This window comes from Pseudopipra pipra, chromosome 10, assembly GCF_036250125.1.
Source record: "Pseudopipra pipra isolate bDixPip1 chromosome 10, bDixPip1.hap1, whole genome shotgun sequence".
Lineage (NCBI taxonomy): Eukaryota > Metazoa > Chordata > Aves > Passeriformes > Pipridae > Pseudopipra > Pseudopipra pipra.
This window is the reverse complement of record NC_087558.1, coordinates 12131081-12152891: the sequence shown is the minus strand read 5'-3', so window position 1 is coordinate 12152891 and position 21811 is coordinate 12131081. Positions and strand designations below refer to the sequence as shown.

The window sequence follows — 21811 nt, the reverse complement described above, 5'->3', positions numbered from 1 at the left end:
AAAATCTCAGTTTTATCTTTTATCTGAGTTATCACTGACTCAAGGGTACAAAATACTGAGAGTTGTTGAATTTCTTCTCTATTTACCATTCACAGACACATTAAAATCACTGGTTTCTCCCCATTCCTGTTGTGTGACACTCTGCCAGGATGCAGCACTATTGAGGAGTGGAGTTTTCAGAAATGAGCAATCCTGGCTCCTCTGGTGTGTTGTAGTCTTCTGCTGCGTAGACAGATAAAACTAATTAACCTAATAGGAGACATATAGAGAGGAAACAAACCCTGAGGTTTGTTTGCTTCAGCTTTTTTGCTTGGCTATCCACGTTTTGCTGTTGGTTTCCAGTGAGAAACTCAGATGAAAACCTTTCATTTACTAAGGCGTACATCCCGCTCTAACAATTGGTGGAGCATCATTACACAAAGTCTCTGTCCTCCATGCCCCACAGGGTTCCCTAGTTGAGCACTTGTGGGCTGAGAAAGATGCTTTAGAAAAGCAGAGAGGAGTTATCTCCCACTGAATCGCTGAGATGTGGCTGTATGCAGTGAAGCACTGCTATTAGTCCCTTGGGATATTTGCCAGCCAGCTTCACAAGCCCTGAAACTTGCATTGGGGTCTGATAGGACAGCTGGCCATTCTGTTGTTCTGTTGCCATCCTGAAGAGCACCCCATCCAAGGTTTGAAAGCTGTCAGTGCACAGGGCCTGTGGGGATGAAATACATGCATTATGAAAGCAGCATGCATGGTTAATAGATAAAACCAGAGTTCACATGGTGCATTATTCCCCACATGCATAGCTTGAGCTCCCCTGTTAGTGTGGTGTACAGTGAAAAAATCAGCTAATCCACAGCATCTACTGAGCACACAGGCTTGGGGCAGGGGAGCAAATGGGAAACGACTCAGGCATGCTCAGCTCACTTTCTCTGTGAGCTGAAATGATTCCAGTTGTTTTGTGTTGGGCTTGAGCTTAGGGTTTCCTCAGCTTGGTATAAACAGGGTTCCTTGATTGTCTTGTGCCTTATTATTCTTTGAACAGCAAAGGAATTCTTTGATGATTTGTGTGGCACTCAATTAATGGGATTTTTATAACTAGAATCAGCTGATTTGCAGAAACAAATAGAGAAAATATTTTTAAAAGGCTTCCTTTGTGAAAACCACGTCTAAGTGTTAAGAATGACCTTGATATCAAAACAACAGATACATCACACAGCTTCTAAGTTAGCCTTTCTGAAATCTCATCCATACTCTCCCTTTGAAGTAGTTCTTATAAGGATTATCTCCTCCACCCTCAGCCTCTATCCTCCATAATTGAAAGTTTATACAGCAGCCATGTGATTTTAATATGGGTAGTTGGCAAATGTGACATCTTTAATTCTCTCCCTATGCCAAGATATGATGAGAATGAAGACGTGAATTGTTACACTTGATAACTGCAAATACTGTTAATGTTGCTGCCAGACAAAACAAGTGTTCAAAGTTGCAAAGATTCTTTTTTTTCCCCCTCTTTAATTTTGACCCTCCCACCTCAATTGGGCAGAATTGAGCTGTGGTGAGCTCAGTACTTAGACCTACCTGCTTGATGAAGGTTCGCTCTAAGGCTGAATGTCCCACAATGGGCAGGTCTGTTAGTTCTGTAGTATTGGTACGTACGCCTTCAACATGTACTCTGCTGTAATGTAGCTGTTCACCAGTAAATATATATGGAATGAAATATGGCCCTTGTCAATGCTGCTGCTAAGGTGCACTTGCAGGTCGGAACCCTTGAGAGTAACTGCAGGTGTTGCCAAGCACATGCTGTACCTGCAAAAAGGAAGATGTCCTTTGGAAAACAGTCTCAGATGGTGGGTGGTTAGGAACTGATGCTTTATATTGTAGTCCAGTGCAGATGGCAGTCACAAAGAGCATTTTTTCTCCTTTTGCTTTTTACTATTTTTTCTGTGCTGTAAGTCTGCTTCACCTGAATGTGTCCTAAACCTCCAAAGCAGTAGTGGAGAGGGCAGCTACCATTGTTCTGTCTCCTGGCCATAGACTGAGGATACTGAGTCTCTATTAATTAGAGCAGTGTGGCACGATCTCTTCATTCCCTGAATAGTGGCATGCACACTAGAGTGCTGTTGGAATCTTTTCTTCTACCAAAGACATAGCTACAAGCTTTAAACTTAATGTAGCAAACCCAAGACTTTAAAGATGCCTTGGAGGTCTCATTTGTTATTGCAGATGGTGCTTCTGGTGTACAATGATTTATGAGAGATGGCTACTGTCTGCTTTGGAGAAAGGACTCTGTGCCCATGAGCAAGTCTCTCTGACACCCTGTTAGCAGTGGAGTGTGAATTCATTGCAGGATAGATGTTATTTGAATCATCTCAGGAGTGACTTATGGTAAATGGTCTTGATTCAAGATTGCCTTCAAGAGCTGTATTTTCACCATGCTTAATGCTCTGTTTGACATCAGATTTTTGGGATGTTTCCTGCTGGAGCAGGATGCAGGCTGAGTGTTGGGTACAAGACATGCCCAGGAGCCAGTCAGCCCCGGTTGGCACTGGGCTTCTGCCTGTCTTCAGCAGGGAGCTTCTAAATCGTTGATACTACAGATGATGTTCTGGGAAATGGGTCAGGAAGGGGGGTGTGGGCTCACCTGTGGGAGGTGATTGGATGGTGGCTGCAACCATCCCAGGGCAGCTGTGCTTGTCAAGGGAGATGTGGAGGGGGTTAGTGAACACTGAATTCCCTGAGTGTTGTCAAATCATAAAATCATTGATTCAGGAAACCCTGAAAAGTGGAAAATGACCAGTGAGTATGAGAATATCGAGGCTAGGTAGCTAATACCTGTGATGTGTACCTAGATACCTTTCCCTGTCTCTCTGCTAATACCCTGTAGAAACAGGATGCTGGTCTATACTGCCTATCTTTATGCTGAGAATGGAAAAATCTAAACAAACTGGAGCTATGACAGTTCATACATCCTGTTAAACTTCATGTTCCTCATGTGGTAATCATTAGATCACATACCATGACGCCAGCTCTAGATTTTTATTTTAAGCATATTAATATCTCATTTTCTTCTTAATGCTTCTCTCTTGTTCAGAAGAACAGGTCTTGGCATAGAAGATAAAATGTATTTGTTTTCATTGTTAATAAACATCCAGTTATATTCAGTGACAGGGCAATGAATCAATGCAGCAACGTGCCAAATATGCCGAGGCCACTTCTGATACATGATACTGCAGTTCCCTGCAGACCGAGCACAAGTTTCTCATGGGTGTGTTGTTTTCTGCTCAGAGAAAATTAATTACAGAAGATGATAAAGGGAACTTTTTTGCAAGCTACACATGCTGTGAGCAGAGATGAATGGAAAAGGATTTGAAAATACCTGAGTCCTCATTTTGGAAAAGGTGGAAAAATGATGTTGTTTAATTCATCCCTGGTGGGATTCTGCTGCTGTGGAGTTAATCACAAGACAGATTTGTCCTTACAGTGGGATATTTCTGTAGCAGCACAAACTTGCTTATTTGGTGGATAGAAAAGGTTTTACAGGTTAGTTATTAAAGAAGTGAGAACCAACCTGGCCGCACTGTGAAAGAGATGTGCTAATGTGATTTCAGTGTGAAATGGTCCCAGATGCTGTGCTCCATGGAAAACTTATAATGTTTTGAAAAAAGTTTCTAGTTTTAAGATCTGGGACGAAAAGGTGATTTATTTTTTTTTCACCTAGGTTCCCTTTTCTTTTTTTGACTTTTCATTTAAACTAGAATGTATTAAACTGTTTTGCTTTTGTTGACAAAGAGACAAATTTCTCTTCCATTTTGTAATAGATTTTTTCTTGTTGTTTGGAGTAATTACATTAATTTATTTTTGTCTCCAGGCTAAGCATATTCTCCTGCTCTCATTGCTGTAGTTGAACATTGGGTCCTGGAGTTTTTGTCTGTGTTTTGTAGTTTTTCCCTGTGTGCAGATTTTAGCATCAACAGGGCTTTCTTCCACTGTACTACTTTGATCCACACATAGGTTATGATATCCGGGGCTTTTCTCTTCACAGAGAAGAATCTGAAGAATTACTTTTAGTATGGAAATAAATTCAGTGCAGAGGTTGATGTCTGGTTTCTTTTCAGCTATGTAAACTGTAATCTTGGCTAAATTGAAGTGGATATACTTTGTCCTTAAAAACAATTACTTCAATTATTTTTTGCTATGCTGCACTCTGCTGATGGCATGTGTGGCCAGTGGGACTTACTTAAAATATGTGTGCTCTTAATATCAGCTCAAAAAGAAAACCATCTCAGCCGAAAAAAATTAATGTAATGTAAAAAATTATTTTTTTCTGCCTGACCTTGCCTCTATTTAATTATCTCAGCTTTTGATGTTGAAATTTAGAGATTAATAATTGTAGCTGCTTGAACAGAGTCAGGGCAGAGAACAATTACAACTGCAAACAAATCTCGCTTCAACTTTGCCTTTCCCTCAGTCAGAGCGCAGTGTCTACAGCACTGCTGTGGCTGTACACATGATTACTCACTTTCCTAATAACTCTGGGAAAACTAATTACTTTTTCAGGGCCGTTTGCTGCCAAAGGAGGGCTTTCTGTTATCCAGTGCAGCTGCATCATTGTGATGTCAGGCCCCAGTTTATTCCATTGCAGCTGCCTCACGTGGCAGCAGCACACCAGCCCAAGCAGTGCAGAGGCCTGGTTAGGGCTACAAGGGGTTTTTTGGGATGGCGTTGCTGCCTGTGCTGAGTTTTACTCAGTCGTTGCTTAACCCGCTCTCCATCCCTGTTCATGCTTGTCTCACTCTGATACATCCACAGTGCTGTGTGAGTGCACAACCTTGCTGTGGCTGTGATGGTCCAGTGTGTATGAGGATGAGTCCCTGTTGCAGGTGCTGGCATGCTGGGGCTGAGCTATGCTTTGGGTCTGTGATGTTTAGAGATGGGAGTCCAGAGACATCACAGTAATTGTGGCCGTGTAAGAACTATAGAGGTCAAGTCCATCAGACCTGTAACAGCTGATGGCATGTGACTGTAGGTGTGACTTTTTGAAGGTGCTGTTGCAGGCAGACCTTGCAGTGTGCAGCATGTCTTCAGAGTACACGCTGTTCTTGGAAACTAGACCTGAAACTGGCTTTGCCTTTAGGGTTTTGTAGTGGAACAGCCTGTTATAGCGTAACTACCCGAATTTTGGACTTGGAAAGCCTCTTAATCAACTCATAAATCTAATCAGAGCTGTAATTTTCTGAAAACTCAGGATTCAGTTGGAGCTGAAGCCAAGTGTTCTTGGAGAAGGTCTAAATCTGTTGGAGAAGATGGATCCTTGAGCTAGAAGCATTATATAGAAGAGACACCTGTCCTCACTGTTACTGACAGAAATTGAAGAGCTGCTCCCCATGCTAAGCAGGTTTTATTTTGCATCTGTAGGTTTGATGGTGCTTTTAACCCACAACACTGTTCACCAGATGAAAAGAATGATTGGGAAATTAAATGTTTAATTGTTGTCTCATTAGATATATTGATGTGCTGTACAGAGCCTCCCTCCCCAGCTCCCTAAGTTGTTTCTAAAGCTCAAAACTTTGAATGTAGGGATCCTCTGGCTATTTAAGGCATTTTTTTTTTTAGAGATAAAGACCAACTGATTTGCTTCTGAAATTTGCAGCCCAGCTCTATCTGAATCTGGTGGAGTTTGAGAGATGACTTAGTGTTCTATCCAAACAGAAGTGAAACCCCTCTGGGTAAGGGGAGTTCTCCTGAGTCTTTCATACCTGCCTCACTTCATCTCTGCCTGGATTTCCATGACTCTGAAATGACCAATAAATTGTGGAGCTGTGAAGGTGCAAATACATACAGTGCTCCGAGAAGCAGAAGCACTTTCTGTGAAGTGGTAGTGAGAAGCAGTTTCATGGCTATTGCCTCTTTGGGCTTTGTGCACACCAGCTACAATTACCATGACACCACAGGTAGCTGCAGTACTTCTGTAATTAGCTGATGCCAGGGTGAACACTGGTGAAAGAAACTTTCCTTGGGAATACACTAGCTACTTACCCAAACACATATTGCCTTTTAAAAGACATCATAGAAGGGGCTTACTCAGTTACAACTAGCACTATTTTACATGTTCTGCATGTGAAAGGAATTCTGTTTTCTAATGTAATGATATAGTCAACTAACTGCCTCACTAACTGAGCAGAAGGGAGTTAAGCATTGAATTTAAAACAGCCTTTACAATAATTTTTGTCTAATAAGTCATTCTAGAAGCTGGATTTTTCCATATGCCAATGTTCCTGTTCCCACCAGCAACCTTTTTGATCTCACATAGATGGGGGTTTGCATCATGTCATATCCTGTCACAAAGTATAACCCTTCTCCCTACCCAGTCCTATCATTGACTTCAGTGTTGCTGCTTCATACAAGTGTGAATGGCTCAGTGTGGAGGAAGTCTTGGAGATGGGGACAAGGCCTGAACAGAAGGATGCTTCCTCTTTTCTCCCTTGGCTGCCAGCCAAGCCATCAGAGGAGATGCAACCATTTTTCCTTGCCCCTTTATTTGCTCTGAGTTTGCCTGCAGTATTTCAGAGCAGCTGATCTCTGTGCTGAGCGCACAGCCCTCTGCTCCCTGTGTCTCACCTCATGCTGTTGGCTGTGCAGGGTTTTAGGTATTGGTAGGAATAACCAAGTTTTGATGCTGAAGGGAGGCTGGTGGTTCAGGGGGCTAGAAAGGTAATGTCAGCCCTGAGCATCACAACACTGTGCTCCTCAGGGGGATTCCCTGTAGTCCTGCACTGTTGACTGACATGGACTCTGGGCATGGGCAGCAGGAGCTGTGCTGGCAACCTGCACCCAAAAAATACTTTGTATTCACTTTGGTCTACTTCAAATGTTGTATCAGGGTATCTCCTGACACTAAACAATAGGGATTGATTGAATCCCAGCTCTGTCAGAAGCTACTCAGTTCTCAGGGACTTGTTTCTGTAGCTTCCACTAGTACCAGCGGAGGCAAGACTGCAGGATGCAGAGGTGCCTGTGTTGGCAAGCTAGTAAAACACATAAGTAAACACTTGTTCCTTCATATGGTCCAGGAGAATCTCTAAATGCTGGAGGCTGCAGAAAAGATGCTAATGAACCGAACCTAGCAACCTCATTTACCCATATGAAATCACTACCTGGAAAATACAGTAATAGTGATGTAGTATACAGAACACAATGCTGCCTTCTAATAAGTCTGACAGGCAGATTGCGGTGTATATTTAGTCTGTATTAGCTAGCCAGCAGTTTCAAATGCTTTTATGTGCAGACCCTTGTTGCTCAACTCCTGCTCTTTGCTGGTTGAACTAAACTAATTAAAGAAAAATGTACTGTAGCTGAGAAGTCTGAGAAAGCTAAAAGCAACCTTTCTAAACAAATTAACTCTCCCAAATGAACAACTTTCAGTACTTTTTGCAGAAATGAAAATCACTTGGGGTTTCTTTAGGAATGAACAGGGTGATTATGCTATATTTTGTTCAGAATCTTGGGTTCATAGACATGGACCTTTATTGCAGACTACAAGCACTCAAAAAGACTTGCATTACCTGCTCTTACAGCATAAAGTGACAGTTCTGTTGAGACAAAGGGTACTAGTCATTTAGTGCATGATATATGGACTGTAGCCTCTGAGCACCAGCACTTCTGATGTGTGTTTAAAGGTTTAAAGCTCAGTGTGGCTGAAAGTGTGCAGTGCCTGAGGGCTGCCTCAGTGGAATTCTTGGAGCAGGTAACCAATGGAGGACTCTGCTGCTTCTCGTTTGGTGTGCGTGAGAAATGCTGCCCCTCTGCTTAGGCTGATGCAAGCTGCCAGGCAGAGGACATCTGTGTCCTTGATGGCTGCAGTGGGAATATCTCCCGCTTCAGGTGCTGGAATGCTGCTCAGGATCTGCTTTGCTCCAGGCCAGTAAATATGTCAGGGCTTTTGTGAGGAGTGTGTTACCAGTAGAATTAATGCCAGGTGTTGTAGAGCTGTATATACAGCCTGCCAATCAGTTGAAGGCCTTAAAACTACGGGAGATAAGTTCCAGACCCAGAGGATGTCCTCTCCGCACTTGCACAGCTGCCCAAGGACCACATGTGGATGGAGTTGGGGTCTGTGCACTGAATTGCTCAGCAAAAGCACCATCTAGATCAGTCTGTTGGTGAAAAGATGGCTCTGGTTTCACTGGTGCACCCACATACCTAAAGGAGTTCTTTCCATGTCCTCTGCCATCCCGTGGGTTGGAAGACAACCCAAAAATACCAATTTCATCTGTTTATGAAGATTTCTTGTTTCTTTTTTGGATATTTTGTTCTGAAGAGCAGATTAGCTCTCTGAAGCAGTGAACTTGTGCTTTTGTCTCTCCAAATTGCAAACAATGCATGTATTTGGGACTGTCCTGATGTGTGTTCATTTAGGCTGAACCATTGCAGAGAGACTTGGGCAGGTTCAGGCTCTGTCTTTGTCTGAATTTGACTCGAATAGCCTTTTCTGATCATCTCAATGGTGAAAACTGGCTCAGAATAGGAAAGCTTTATCTGTGAATGTAATGTAGAGGCAATATGTTGTTACTGCCTTGAGCAGCACTTGAAGTTGAAATTTAGAAGCTGCAGCATTCAGCTCGTTCACTCTGCAGCCTGAGTTTGAAAGATGCATATCCGTTTGGTGCTCGAAGAAATATTGGCACAGTGTGCTGTTGAATGCTGGCCCACTTCAATTGCTGATGGAAAGATAAAACACTCTTGGCTGGCTTCCTTGCTTGCTGATGCTAATAACATCACGAGCTCAGCATTTCAGGGGTCATCTTGAAAGAAGCAGAGACCTGAATCCCCCCAGTTGCACCTTCCTGATGTTGTTACCATTTCAGGGAAACGTTGCTGGGTCAGAGACCATTGGTCACACGTCAGCAAAGTGGGTGCCAGGTGACTGCAAGGGCTGCTGCACAATGGGAGTCATGATCCGAAGCAGGATGGTGATGGTTCTCCTGAAGGGAGATTGGCAGGTTTCTCTGTGCACATCTCTTCATTTTTCACTTGTGCTAAAGGTCAGACTGAAAACCTTTAGAACTGCAGCTTTCACAACCACCTTTATAGGATACAAGGCAGATACCAGGATACCTGGTCATGTATGTGTAGGCACATCTTTATTGTCCTCTAGGAAGCTTTATAGTCTCTTCATCATTTTGTAGCACCCCAGGGAGCTTTTCTGTCTCTGCCAATTAATTTGCTGTGGTTATTTCAATTTTGTTCACAACCTGCTTGACAAAAACTCCTTAAAGCTAGACTCTTACATCAAGGGAGTGAAAACACAAAGCTAGTCTGGATCACAAGTAACAGTAGGAGACATAATGCTTAGCCATAAAAACTGCATACATGCCTATAAGCTGATGCATGGAAAACTCAAGTGCTTCCTCAGCTGCCTGCCACTATGGATGTTAAAGATGATAGAAATAAACTTTAATTTGTTTATTAGTGTAAAAATCAAACAACTGAGAAGCCAGCTTTTACTATAACTCACTGAGAGTGGTTTTGTAACAACTACTTGATGCCAGTTATTTCTTGATATGTTATTGTCCCACATGGAGAAGTGATGGCTTTCTTCTAGTCCTATAATGGGAATTTGTGTTTTTAGCACCTGAAGACGGAGACTTTGGTTTTGCCTGGACACCCAAGAAAAATAGAAGAAAGTGGGGCAACAAATGGTGTTTGTTGTTCAGTGGAAAGTGTTCATTCCTGCTGAAGTATGGCAATAGTTCTAAAAACATTTAATTGTGAAATGAACACACAAAGTACTGTTTAAATGTTCAGCTAGATATGCTGACTGTCTCCCTTTCGTCTGTGAAAGAGGAATATTGAAGAAAGAACTGCTTAGGCTTTCCATGTGTACACTGCTCCAGTGCACGAGGCGGGAGGTAGCGGAGCCGCTGTGCAGTACTGCCTTACCTCGGGGGGGCTGTGCCATCTCCCCCTGCTCACGCTGTCAGGCAAGCTTTGGCTCATGGATATTAATTAACCCCAAAGTGTTTTTTTCAGCCTCTACTGTGGAGTTTTGCTTTCTCAGCACTTAAGACTTCTGTGTGGAATCGGTGTATTTATCCCACATCCCCCCAGAGTAGAGAATTTGAATTCTGTAAGCTCCAAATGTCTCTTTCCCTCCCCCCTACTCCAGCCCTTTATTAGCCTGCTGCTGTAGATCAGTACTTAGCCACACAAGTAATGTTTGCAATCATTTTTCTACCTGTGGAGGTTACAGGAGGCACAGGGTGGCAGTGATTCAGCTAGTCCATATACAAACATCCTATTGCCAGCTCTGCTCCTGCTAGTGCTCTGTCTCCTGGCAGCTTTCTCTAAGGGTGCTGCATAATTGCTCTGCTGGAGATATTTTAATTAATAATGGAATTTAACTTCTTAATGTGCTATTAACTAGATTTCCTTCTCTTAGGCTGACATTAGCTGTGGTGGTTCACGGGGCTTTTCATGTGCATGCAAATGGAATCGTGTGCAGAACTTGGTCTTATCACTCAGGGTGATGATTCCTGGGGCCTTCAGTGAAGTTTACCAACTGACCCGAGATGAGGCACTTGGGTCTTGTGAATCTGAGTTCTGCAGGAAGACTTCATGTTGTTGAACTTAAAAGTGTTAGGGGCTGCTCTGGGAAAGGGGGGATATCCTGTGCCTCAGTTTTCTCTGGTAATTTTAGTCTAACTGATAAAACAACTTTGATTGTCTGGATGGTTGGACGCTTCAGGCTAGTGATAGTGATTTAAAATTGTATTGTCTCTATTGAGGATTTATTGCCATACAAAGATCAGCAAGATCATCTGCCCTCAAGAAAAGAGGGCTTGATAAAGCTTGCTGATGTGAGGAATGGTGAGGGTGCCCTTGAATCCAAGGGAATCTCGTGTCCCTTCTTAGGAGAGTTGGCAGTAGGAGCTGTCCATATCCCATCTTAGCTGCTTGGCTCAGTCCCTGAGGGACTTGGTGTTTCTTGAAGAAAGCCATGTCTGCTATGCTTATCAGGAATGTGATTTTTGACTGGTTTCAGGTTCCTTTTATTTATTAAAATCTGTTTTTCTTCTCCTGATTATAAATTAGGCAGTGCTTTCAAGACTCTTTAATTTGGGCTGTAACAAGGCTCATCATTTCTGGCAATGATGAATAAAGGGTTTGACTGGAGCATATGTTAATGCACAGAAAACAATGACACTTAAAATAAATGTCCCCAAAGTGCCATATTTGGCAGTGGCTGCAGGAAATCTGTAGTAAATGATGCAGTGCTGCTGCTGTGCTTATGAGGGACAACAGCAGCTTCTGGCTAGTTCAAGGATTTAATTCTGCTGAGCTCCAGCGTGAGCAGTGACCTGCAATGAGTGTCTTGCAGCCAGGTTTTCAAAAGTAGCTCCTGATTTGAGCTGTGTAAGAGATTTGCTGTAATTCTCTCTGCAAAATCTGTGAATGCAAGGCACTTCCAGCACCAGATGTAGGGACTTTGGGGCTCTGAAATCTGGGCTGGAATTTGATTTTTCTTTTTTCTTTTTTTCTTCCCTGAGGTTTCCAAGCTGCATGTGGTCGAGGTGCTGAGTGTCTAAATCTGGAACACACATCTCTCGGCCTCTGTTACCCGATGCCAACCTCTCAAAAGGTGTCCCTGTGTATTTATTAGCATTTGTGCTGTGTAGCTTAAATCACTTGCATAGAAGAGCAAAGTGCCATTTGCACTAAAATACAGCTTCTACACTAGCCTGGTGTTTGTACCACAAGCAGAGCGATTTAAGCACAACATAAACCACTTCCTTCTGCAAAATTGATCTTTTTTTCTCTCTTTTGCTCTTATGTTTTCTGCCTTAACATGTAATTGAAACAAAAAACCTTACTTGCCATTTGCAAGGGTTTTAGTAGTATGGTGGCCCTGGAAAAACACATGTTAAAAAAGAAAAAAATCAACTTGGGGGAGTTGTACACTTTTTGATTAGTAAAAGATTTATTTCTCATCTGTGGGCACAAAAGTTTTTTTACACATCAGCTCATTAAACAGATTCAAGAGAGCCAAACAACTTTGCTGTGAGCATGGTGCTGTTTTCTCATGAATTGAGGCTGGGGGATTCACAGACAGTTCATTTATCATAGAGCAGGCAGTAAAGCTCACCAGAAAGCTTGTCTCCCAGCACTGGTTTCATTTTAGGGGCCAAAAAAACAAACCTGCAAACATGGTAAAGTCTGTAACCTCATGTTTCCAGAAAGGGGCTAATGCAGAGGACAGGGCAGAACAAGGTACAGAAAGGGCCTTTGAAGTGTGCAGGAGGATTCAGCTTCTGCTCAGAGGAGCTGCAGCCACCTTGGCTTGCAGGCTTCCCAGGTAATGCATCTGGGGGCTGGAAGCTGAGCAAGGTGAGGGGAAAGGGAAGGGGGTGGACTTGAACATGGGTGGGGGTCCGTGCTTTGCAGTGGCTCCATTGTGGTCAGTTTTGCTGTTGCATAATGGTGTGTTTGTGCTTGCACCGTGGCTGAGGCACGTGTTGGGCTGGACGTGGGCAGGCAGCTCTGCCGTGGCATTGGAGCAGCTCCAACACACCCATGGGAAGCGGCATATGGGACAACACGTTGCTGGATGCTCTCACACAGGGTGCTGTGGCTGGGCTGGGGTCCCATTCTCCCAGGGAAATAAACATTGTAAACTGCGTGCTGTGGCTTAAACCGAGCCTGCTCAGAGCCTGGCATTATAGTCAAGCTTTTAAGCAGACTATGTAGAGGCAACCGTGTTTTTCAAGCAAGCATATCCAAGCCCTGTGGCAGGAGCAAAAAGCGTGGCAATGCTTTTTCACTCGGACAGAGTAGTGCTGTTGTAGATCCACAGAGAAGATCAGTGTTAAACAGCTTGTAACAACACTCTTGCCACAGATAGAAGTGGACTGTGGAAAGCTGGGTGTGAGAAATATCTCATGTCGGTGCCAGGGAGACCTTTTGCTTAAAGGAGTTGAGAGAATTTTTACCTGGAATGGCTACAGGTCTAAGCTTCCACAGATATGGAAACAATTTGTATAAGTGCCCTAAAGAACTGTTATGCTGTGGTTCAGAGTAATGGGAATGTAGGATACTGTAAATAATAGAAAAAAACCTACAAACAAACAAACAACAGAAAACCCTCCAAACAAAATAAAACCCCCTGGCTGCTAGAGGGATTTCTGTTCCCAAACCTCAGCTGGGTGTTTTTGCGTTGTGTTTCTTTTTGTTCCGTGTTCTGGAAGGGCTTATTAAACCAGTGCACCGCTGCAGGAGGTCTAGCAGACAGGTCAGATTTTCCTGGACCTGCTAAGTCAGGCCAAAAGTCATGACAGCTGTGACAAACCCTGCCAGGCCTGAACTAGCCTCCCAGGAGGAGCTGGAGGTGCTGGTGCCCTTGATCTGCGCCCCAGGGAACCTGCCCAGGGCAGTGGTTGAGTTTCTCTGGCAGAGCTGTGCAAACACAAAGGAGACAGAGGTGCTGTTACTGAAGATGATCTAGAAAAAGAGTTGTTTTCCTCTTTTCTGAAAATAGATCTTGCCTAAACAAACTCCCAGTACTTTAAAGAACACCTGACAACCAGCCCGGCTTTTACAGCACACTGGGATTTAGTGCTGAGTGAAGGCTCGCTTGCTTTCTCATTACAATTGTGCTAGGGAAATGCACTGTCAGTTCAGCAGGGAGAGAAATTAGACTAATCCTTTGGGAATTTTCCTGTTCTTACTCCAAGATATTGCTTTATTAATGAAACAGAGGAAAATAGGAGATTTTAGAATTTCTTTTACAAAAAAAAAAAAAAAGCTGTTAAAATGAGCTTGTAACAATTTTTAACTTTTAATGAATAACTGATATGAATTAACCAAAATCTGTTGTTCCATAATCCTGTTTTTTTATCTCTGTGGGAAAGGTAACAAGTATGGACCTATATCAAGACCAGAAACCTAAACTGGAAAATCATCTTAAGACAAATCTGATTTGCTCCCCAAGTTATAGCTTCAAACCCAGCAAGGCTATTTAATAGCAGAAACATGAATTTGCGTTTGTCCTTGCCCCCTAAGATCCCACTCCTCTGTAGGTATGATGTCTGCTCCCAGTGACTGGAAGCCAAAATCTCTGGTTTTCTTCATGCTATCTCTGTCACAGCAGGCTTCTTCAGGGGTGACTTACACATTTAAAAGCTTTTGCTGAAACTTATCTTCAGTTGTATTAATTGACAAGTTCTTTGGTTCTTGCTAGTGTTTCACTGAGCGCGAGCTGCATAAGAGGGAAATAAATGTCACTGCCTTCTCTAGGACAGTGGGACTTTGTGAGCTTGCAGTTGAACTGAGATATCCCTTGGGATTGCCTTACAGGCAGAAAAAGTCCTGCAGACTGCATATTAAACTTCCTATTTTTAACTTTATGTCAGGTTTAGAGAGCATAGCAAGACAACACGATTTCCCCCTGAGGATTCAAGTAGAAATATCACTGTCATTTCTGTTCACTACTTGGGGATAATTAATTACCGCTGAGGACAACTAATCATTTTAAGGAATTTTTTTTCTGGAGAAGGACAGAAACAAATATAGCATAAAAGTCTCTGGCTGACCCCTCATGAGGCCATGCCAAGGCACTGTGATATGTAAAATATAATAATTATTTGCTCCCCTTGGCCTTGGTGATTCAGAACGTGTTTGGTGGTGTTTGGGTTCCTTAGTCCCGTCCTTGACAGGTGAAACCATAACTCAGTTGAGATGGACAGTTTGTTCAGTAGCAGTTCTTGATTTCAGGTGACTGTGGAGAAAGCTCAGCCTGTGGCAAGAGCCAGAAGGGCTCAAAACTGTATAAATAACTTGTTCCTGCCATGCTGCTTGGGCAGTTGAAGATGAAAGGGCCTTGAACTTCCTGGCTTTCTTCTGCATTGGGCCAGCACTATGAGCCCATCCAAGAGGAAGTGGGACAGCAGCTGAAGTTGGCTGAATATCCTTTGCTGTAGGTGTGATGGCTCTGGACTGAAAGATCTAGAGTGCTGGAACCTCTGTGATACCAGCTGCTGCTCTCCCACCTGTCATCCCATCTCGTACTGATTGCTGGATGGTGTGTTGCAGAGCCAGCCTCCTACTGACCTGGTAAAAAAGGAGCTTGATAGGAGCTGCGTTTTGCCAATTTCAGCTGTGTCCTCTCTGTGCTCTTGGCAGGTCTCATTGCTGTGATAAACATCCACAACTTAATGAAACGAAGGGTGACTGTTTTTCCAGGTCTCTCAGCCCATGTCATAGGTTTACTGGAAGAAAATACCGGTGTTCAGAGACCCTGTCCCCCTCCGTACACCACCTCTGAATGTAAGTTTGATCTTGACAAAAGCATCTTTCTGCTGCTGCTACTGGTAGAAGTTTGCAGGTTTATGGTGACACACTCATTATAACCTGCCAGTATTTTTGAGCCCTGACAGTCCTCCTAAATGTCACGTGTGACACTTCTAGATCATGTTGGCAGAGCAGTGGGCACACTGATGAACCAGAGGGCACACGTGTTCTTAGCTTCAGGGTTTTCCCTCTGAGCTCAGGACCACCTGCTCAGATCCTGATGCTGCTGGGCATCTGTGGAGTTTTCCCTATTGTTCTTGCAAATATCTACTGGGGTTTCTGAATATACTTGCCATTGCTCCTGTACTGCCTGCTAGGGCATTTTGGAAAAGATGGTTGGAGGAGGAGAAGCAAGAATCCATTCCTAATGCAGTCAAAGAGACTTTTGTGTTGCAAGAGGTAAAAGGAGAAACAGATGGAAAACTTTCCTGAAACTTGCATTCTAGCTCTCCAGCAGGATGCTATAAGGCATCTATTTTCCTATTTAATTGTTGCAAGCTTGTGAAAAGCACAGAAGTATTTTAGAGTTTCTCAAGCTCTGTCTCACAAAACCCTGTAATCACCAGAGGTTCTGCAGTCACAGGTTTGGGGACTGCTCATAGGACAGTCCTTTTGTGCCAGTGCAGGCAGCAGCAAGCACCAGCACTGCTGGTGAGCCTGAGGATGAGGAAGGGTGGGAGGCAGATAGACATGCTTAGCGTGCCCAAAGAGGCTTGTCAGGGTCAGATACTGCCCTTGAGTCATCATGGTGCACATCTTAGGCAATCTCAATTGTTTAATGGAGGATTTATTCAAGGGTAATGTAAACCCAGACTTTTTTCTCATTGTATATCCACCTTCTCTGACCTACTTTTTCTTGGAGCATCAAGAGCTATGGTATGTACACAGGACAATGGGAAAAAGCAAAGGGTCAGTGAAGGCAATAGTATAAAGACTTGTTTTGTAAAAATAATACTGTAATTATATAATGTTTAGACCACTGGCCCAGTTGAGGACTGGTCTGATCCAGTAGTCCACCTATAGCATTTCAGTGCCTGGCTCAGCCCATTGCTCCCAGTCTTCCATGTTGTGAGCTCATCCCAGGCCTCCCACGGAGGAAAAACATCATGTCCCCCAAGTGAGAGAAATCAGGTGCTGGTGGTACTTACCCAATAGGTTTGTCATGCCCGTGGTGCTTCTCTTCTCCTCTTTAGGCCACAGTGCAGGTGTTAATGCAAACCCCCAAATCTCTCAATGAGTGTAGTATCAGGACTTCCACATATATGTATGGGACAATTATATGGATGGATTTCCAATAAACAGGCATTTCAGAGCTAAGTGGAACATACTCTGGAAACGAGTCAGATCAAGAATGCTTTATGAATAAATCATAGCTGTGATACGTGGTATGGGAGTATCTTATTCATAAGTTAGACTGCCTGGGGTCAAGCGTCCTTTCTTTAGGTCATCTCAAATGTGACATAAAAGTAAGTTTTCTGTCTATACAGTAACTTGCCTAGGGAAGTGGGACAGACTGTATGGTGGGAAGGAGCACCAGCAAGTCTCTAGTTGTAAAGAAAACATGTTGCCTGAATATTTTTTTCAGGGAAATCTCTCTCTCTCTGGACTTAAAAGGTGGTACTTTAGTTTCTCAGCACAAGTCCCAAACAAGCTTCTTTCTTGGGTCACACTGTCCTCAGTTAATATGGTTTTGTCTCAGTGGCTTCTGTCTGGCTGGCTCAGTCTCTCTGGCTTCTCTGAGGGAGATACACAATGGTTTTAAATGCTCTCTGCGAGTGCAGCCTGTTGTGCAGCAAGTTCAACTGCAATGGATATCTGGGATTTTGAGATCCAGCCATTTGGAATTGTTTCCCAAGGAAGCACAGAGGATAATCATAGCATGAAACTGTCTCCAAGTGGAAGATCCCTTATCTTGCAGGCACTTAAGTAGAAAATATAACCACCTGTGTGCCCAGATGTCTGTCACGTACTATGCAGCTGGTATCCTCTCCTGCCTGGGGAGTTGCTGGAAGACTGAAGTGGTGCTTTAGCATTTGACCTGAGAGGTGAAGTGCTCCACGGGCAGGGACATCATAGCTGTGTCTTTGCTTCACTCATGCAGCAAAAGGCTGTTGCATCCACTCTTGCTGCAGATGACTTCCTCAGCCATGGCTGCTTTGCCGCTGGCTGCCTGAATTTTGTCTGGAGTCTGCAAATGCTGCCAACAGATGCAGAAACTATTTTATTTTCCTGCACAGGATTGAGGACAGCTGAGCTTTTACATAAATAAAGTTTACTCCTGCATACAAGTCCCAGTGGTGGCTCTTGAAGCTGGTTCCAGCCCCCCGTTAATCAAATTCCTGAGTTCCTTGCTTGTTCTTTTTCCTGTTAAGCCTTCACTGAGCTGAGTGGGCATTTAGCAAGAGTAAATCTGTATGAAACACTAATAGAGAGCAGCTGTTATCTTGAGAGAAACATCAACGTGGATTTTGCCTCCAGGTATTTGTGTTTCGAAACAGAGAGAAAATGTTTAGACAGCAGCTGGGCCATAGGTGGGAAACTGAATCATGTTTGTAGAGAGGGGTCTGATTAAAATCCCGCCTCACCTTCACAACCTGGTATTATGCCAGCCAAGGAGGGGCAAAGACCTCCCTGGCCAGATGGCCTGGCTTCCTCCCATTGCTAAAAACCTCATTGTACACCATGTTCATGAACTTCAAGTGCCCTCTTAAAAGCTGTATTTTTGCTGGGAAACTGTTTTGGAGCTGTCTTGTGCCAATCAAATGTTTCCAATTTCTAGGTTACGTGTATTCTTGGCCATATTTATCTGTGCTGGGCTCCAATGCTGTCCTATAAATACTTTAGGGAGGATCATATTCCCTCTTGCATTCTTCTTTGCTGGGTTTAAATGGGGCAAGCTGCCTTAGTCCTTGTCGTGCACAGCTCCTTTCGGCGGCTGATCCTGCTGACCCTGCTCTGTACCTGCTCCAGATGGGCTTCATCTCACTCTAATGCAAGAAAGCCACTTCTTTAAATGTAAGAGTCTTTCAGGTTGACAAGCTTAAAGATCAACATCTTGTCTGGCATAAGGCTGGAGTCTGCAAATTCAGCATTTGGACTTAAATAGTTTTTCATTTTTCACACATTTTTTAAAAAATGCAGTATACACAGTAAACAGATGATGCTCAGCAGGGCACTGCATAAGCTGCTTTCTGTTGTGTATTGCTCGCAGCAATAGATGAAATTAGGCTTTGAGAATCACTGGCAACCCTTCCCCAGATCTATGGCAGGGGACATTTCATTTTCAACTCTTGTGCCATCACTTCTTAAAGTGCCTGTTTAGCTCTGCCAACCTCCACAGAGGCTGAGGAATGCAGAAACACTTGGATCCAAATACCTTAAAGTGTTTATGAAGTTCAGATCCAGCTATGAGCCTGGCAAGTGCCAACTAATGGAAGCTGTCACACTAGCTGAGATTTATGGTTGGTTTTGTCCATTATCTCTCTGCCCGTGTCCAAGGGCCAATGCCTCACCAGACCTCTCACAAAGCAGCCACAGATCAATGCTTCTGTAAGAAAAGTGTCTTCCCAACCTCCAATATTTGGCTTATTCCCTAAAGCAGGAGAGTTATTCTTCATAAAATGTGTCAGCCAGTACCTTTGGATTTTTTTTCTTATAAATAGATGATCCTTTGTGGATTTGTGCCAGTCTCTTCCAATATAAGGCACTATTATAGTGAGTTTCAAAGGTTATTGTAGCTGAATTGTGCAAGGAGAAAATAGAGTGAAATTCGGAAATGCTGTGATGCAGTTACAAGTCAGACTTCTTTAAATTTATGATTTTTTTTTAAACATAGTACTGTGCAATACATTCAGTGAAGGCTGTGATTTTTGTAATACAAGTTTTTCTTTGGTCATTTAAAAGGCAACCAGAATTACATGAATTTATTAAGGCCTGTATTAATATCCTTCGTTCCACTTTGTTACTGAACCTTAAATTAAGCTCAAATAATTAGTAGAATAACAGATTACCAGGAATATGAGAGTTAAATGATTTCTGATACTCCTCTGGAATGAGTAGATGTGAATGAAGCAGCAGAGCAGCAGTTTTGAGGTGATTGGTTTCTGAACCTGGAGTAAGTGTGCTGTTAATTAACATTTTTGCAGTGTTTTGAAAATGTAAATTGCTCCAGGAATGTTAAGTATCATTATTATGGCAGTCTTGAAAAGTAATAGCTTAATCTATGAAATTGAGTCCATTCTTCAGAATTACAAGTAGGATCATGATGTGGCTGCTAGAGTAGCAAACTGCAATTCAGGACGCTTGGTTCAGCTCTTGATGCTTTTTAGTGGGGTCTGTCTGAGGTCAGCTCATGGCTGTGATAAGTGGCCTGGAGAAGGGGTAAGGAAGATGAGGACAGATAATTCCTGAAGGACAATCAAGTTGTTCCATGAATTAGCACAAGCAAGTGGTATCTGAAGTCGTTACTTGTAAAAGCAGGCATTTGGACACAGAGAATAGAGAGGGTGGCCTATTTCTGAGAAGCAGAAGGTCTGAAAAGGGGCAGAGCCACTCACCAGTCAGGTGAACCAGAGTCCTCAGGACAATCTGAGCACTCTGTGTTCCTGTCCATCGTGCCTGTGGTACGGGTGTGATAGAGGTGTGATTGCTGCTCCAGCAGCAAAGGTCCAGCTCAGGGAGCTCTGTGCTGGTAACTGAATAGAGCAAATGCTGTCTGTGCAAGGGCAGGCACAGAAAGCTGGGGAAGCAGGAAGGTGAATATGTTTTCTCTGAAATTAGGACCGGTGAAATCTCTTGTAAAATACCTGAGGCAGTTTCTGATACCTGTAATTAGAAAAAGATATTGGGGAGAAAAACATATCAGAGATAAATCAGAGAATAGCATGAGAATAATCAGAAAGCATGGCTTATAATGAGAAGCTGGAGGAATTTGATTAATTGAACAGTGATTTGATCTGTCTGGTATCTAGATGGAGAGCAGCTTTTAAATGTACTGTGAGATCTAGTGGTTGGAGATGAAAGGTGGGCATATTCTGACAAGGAATAAATTGAGGTTTAACTGCGAAGCTAATTAGCCATGGGAACAGTATCTGATACTGAGGATTATGGTGACCTCTTCATCACTAGAAATATTAAAATGAAGATTGGGTGCTTTTTCACTCCAACTTTCATAGGAATGGATCCAGGTAGAATACCCAGACAGATAACAACACTGGCCTTATTCATTCACTGTGCTGCTTTGGGCAGGTTTAATGGGGGATGTTGTAATTCTAAGTACAGAATCACAGAATATGCTGAGTTGGAAGGGACCCACAAGGATCATTGAGTCCATGTCCTGGTCCTGCACAGGTCCATCCCCAGGAGTCACACCATGTGCCTGAGAGTGTTGTCCAAACACTACTTGAACTCTGTCAGGCTTGGTGCTGTGACTACTTCTTTGGAGAGCCTGTTCCAGTACCTAACTATACTCTGGACTATCAATGAAGTCCCAGCTCTAGGGCTGTTCAAAGGCAAAATTATGACTGAAATTGCCAGGGCCAAGGTTTCTCCTGTGCTGACTTTTTAAGAGTGTTGAACCTTTCAAACTCTCATAATTTCAACTGGAGTTTGCTAAGCAGCTATGAAAATGCAGCAGTCAGCTGGAAAAATAAGTGTCTACAGAACTGTAGGGCAAGAAGAACTGTGTCTTCAAATCCACATCTACAAATTTTGCCTTATCCTCCCTGAGAGTGAGTTTAGGCCCCTGTGAAATAAGAGTTAATATTGACCATTATCTCCCAAGGACACGTGTGTGACCTAATGAGCATTTGGAACAAGTCTCACAGAAGGGTGGCTGCAGTTGAACCTGTCCTCCCCCGGCGCCGCCGGGCGTCTGACGCTCGCTGTGCTGCCTGACACAGAGTGGCTGAGCTGACCTGCCGTCTGGCCAGGAAACACGAGGTCTGTCTTGCAAAAAGAAGAGAAACAGTCAGGATTTGGTGCACGTTGTCTGTATCTGAAATTTTTTAAACTCTTTTGTGTAAAAACCTGAGGAGAGGATGTACCAGTGTTCTGTCCAGGCTGGGCAGAGCAGAACTCTGAAGAGGCAGTGCTTCAGGAGGGAACTGAAGCAAGACCTCTTCCTTTTTTTTTTTTTTTTTGTTTTGTTTTGTTTTGTTTTGTTAGGTTTTGTTTGTTTGTTTCCATTTCAGGCTTATTTGTTTTTCTTTTTGTTTGTTTGGGATTTTTTGTTTGTGGGAGGTTTTTTGGCTGTTGTTCTGTTATATTTTGTTTAAACTGTAAGCTCAGCAATCCCATTCAAAGTTTAGTTTGAATAAGCTGGTGTTTTCTAACAGTGGCGTTTTTACTTACACAGTACTTGGTGACACCAGAATGGTCCCTGGCTGAGTGGGACTCTTTGATGTCTGCAGCCTCTCACAGGGATGGAGGTGGTTTGGGGCAGGTCAGCTGGGCAAGGATGGGAAGTTGTTCCTTGCAT

General features: G+C 43.3%; 1 protein-coding gene and 1 long non-coding RNA gene across 3 annotated transcripts in view; one reads left to right on the top strand and one right to left on the bottom strand.

Moving 5' to 3' along the window:
• Positions 1-21811, top strand: part of FGF12 (fibroblast growth factor 12) — a 221578-nt gene that overhangs the window by 30525 nt on the left and 169242 nt on the right. The gene's annotated exons all lie outside the window — the stretch shown is intronic.
• Positions 1585-4593, bottom strand: LOC135419298 (uncharacterized). The gene is made up of 3 exons (XR_010432912.1): positions 4511-4593; positions 2633-2766; positions 1585-1797 (listed from the first exon to the last, which is right to left on the bottom strand). It is a non-coding gene; the product is annotated as an uncharacterized LOC135419298 (long non-coding RNA).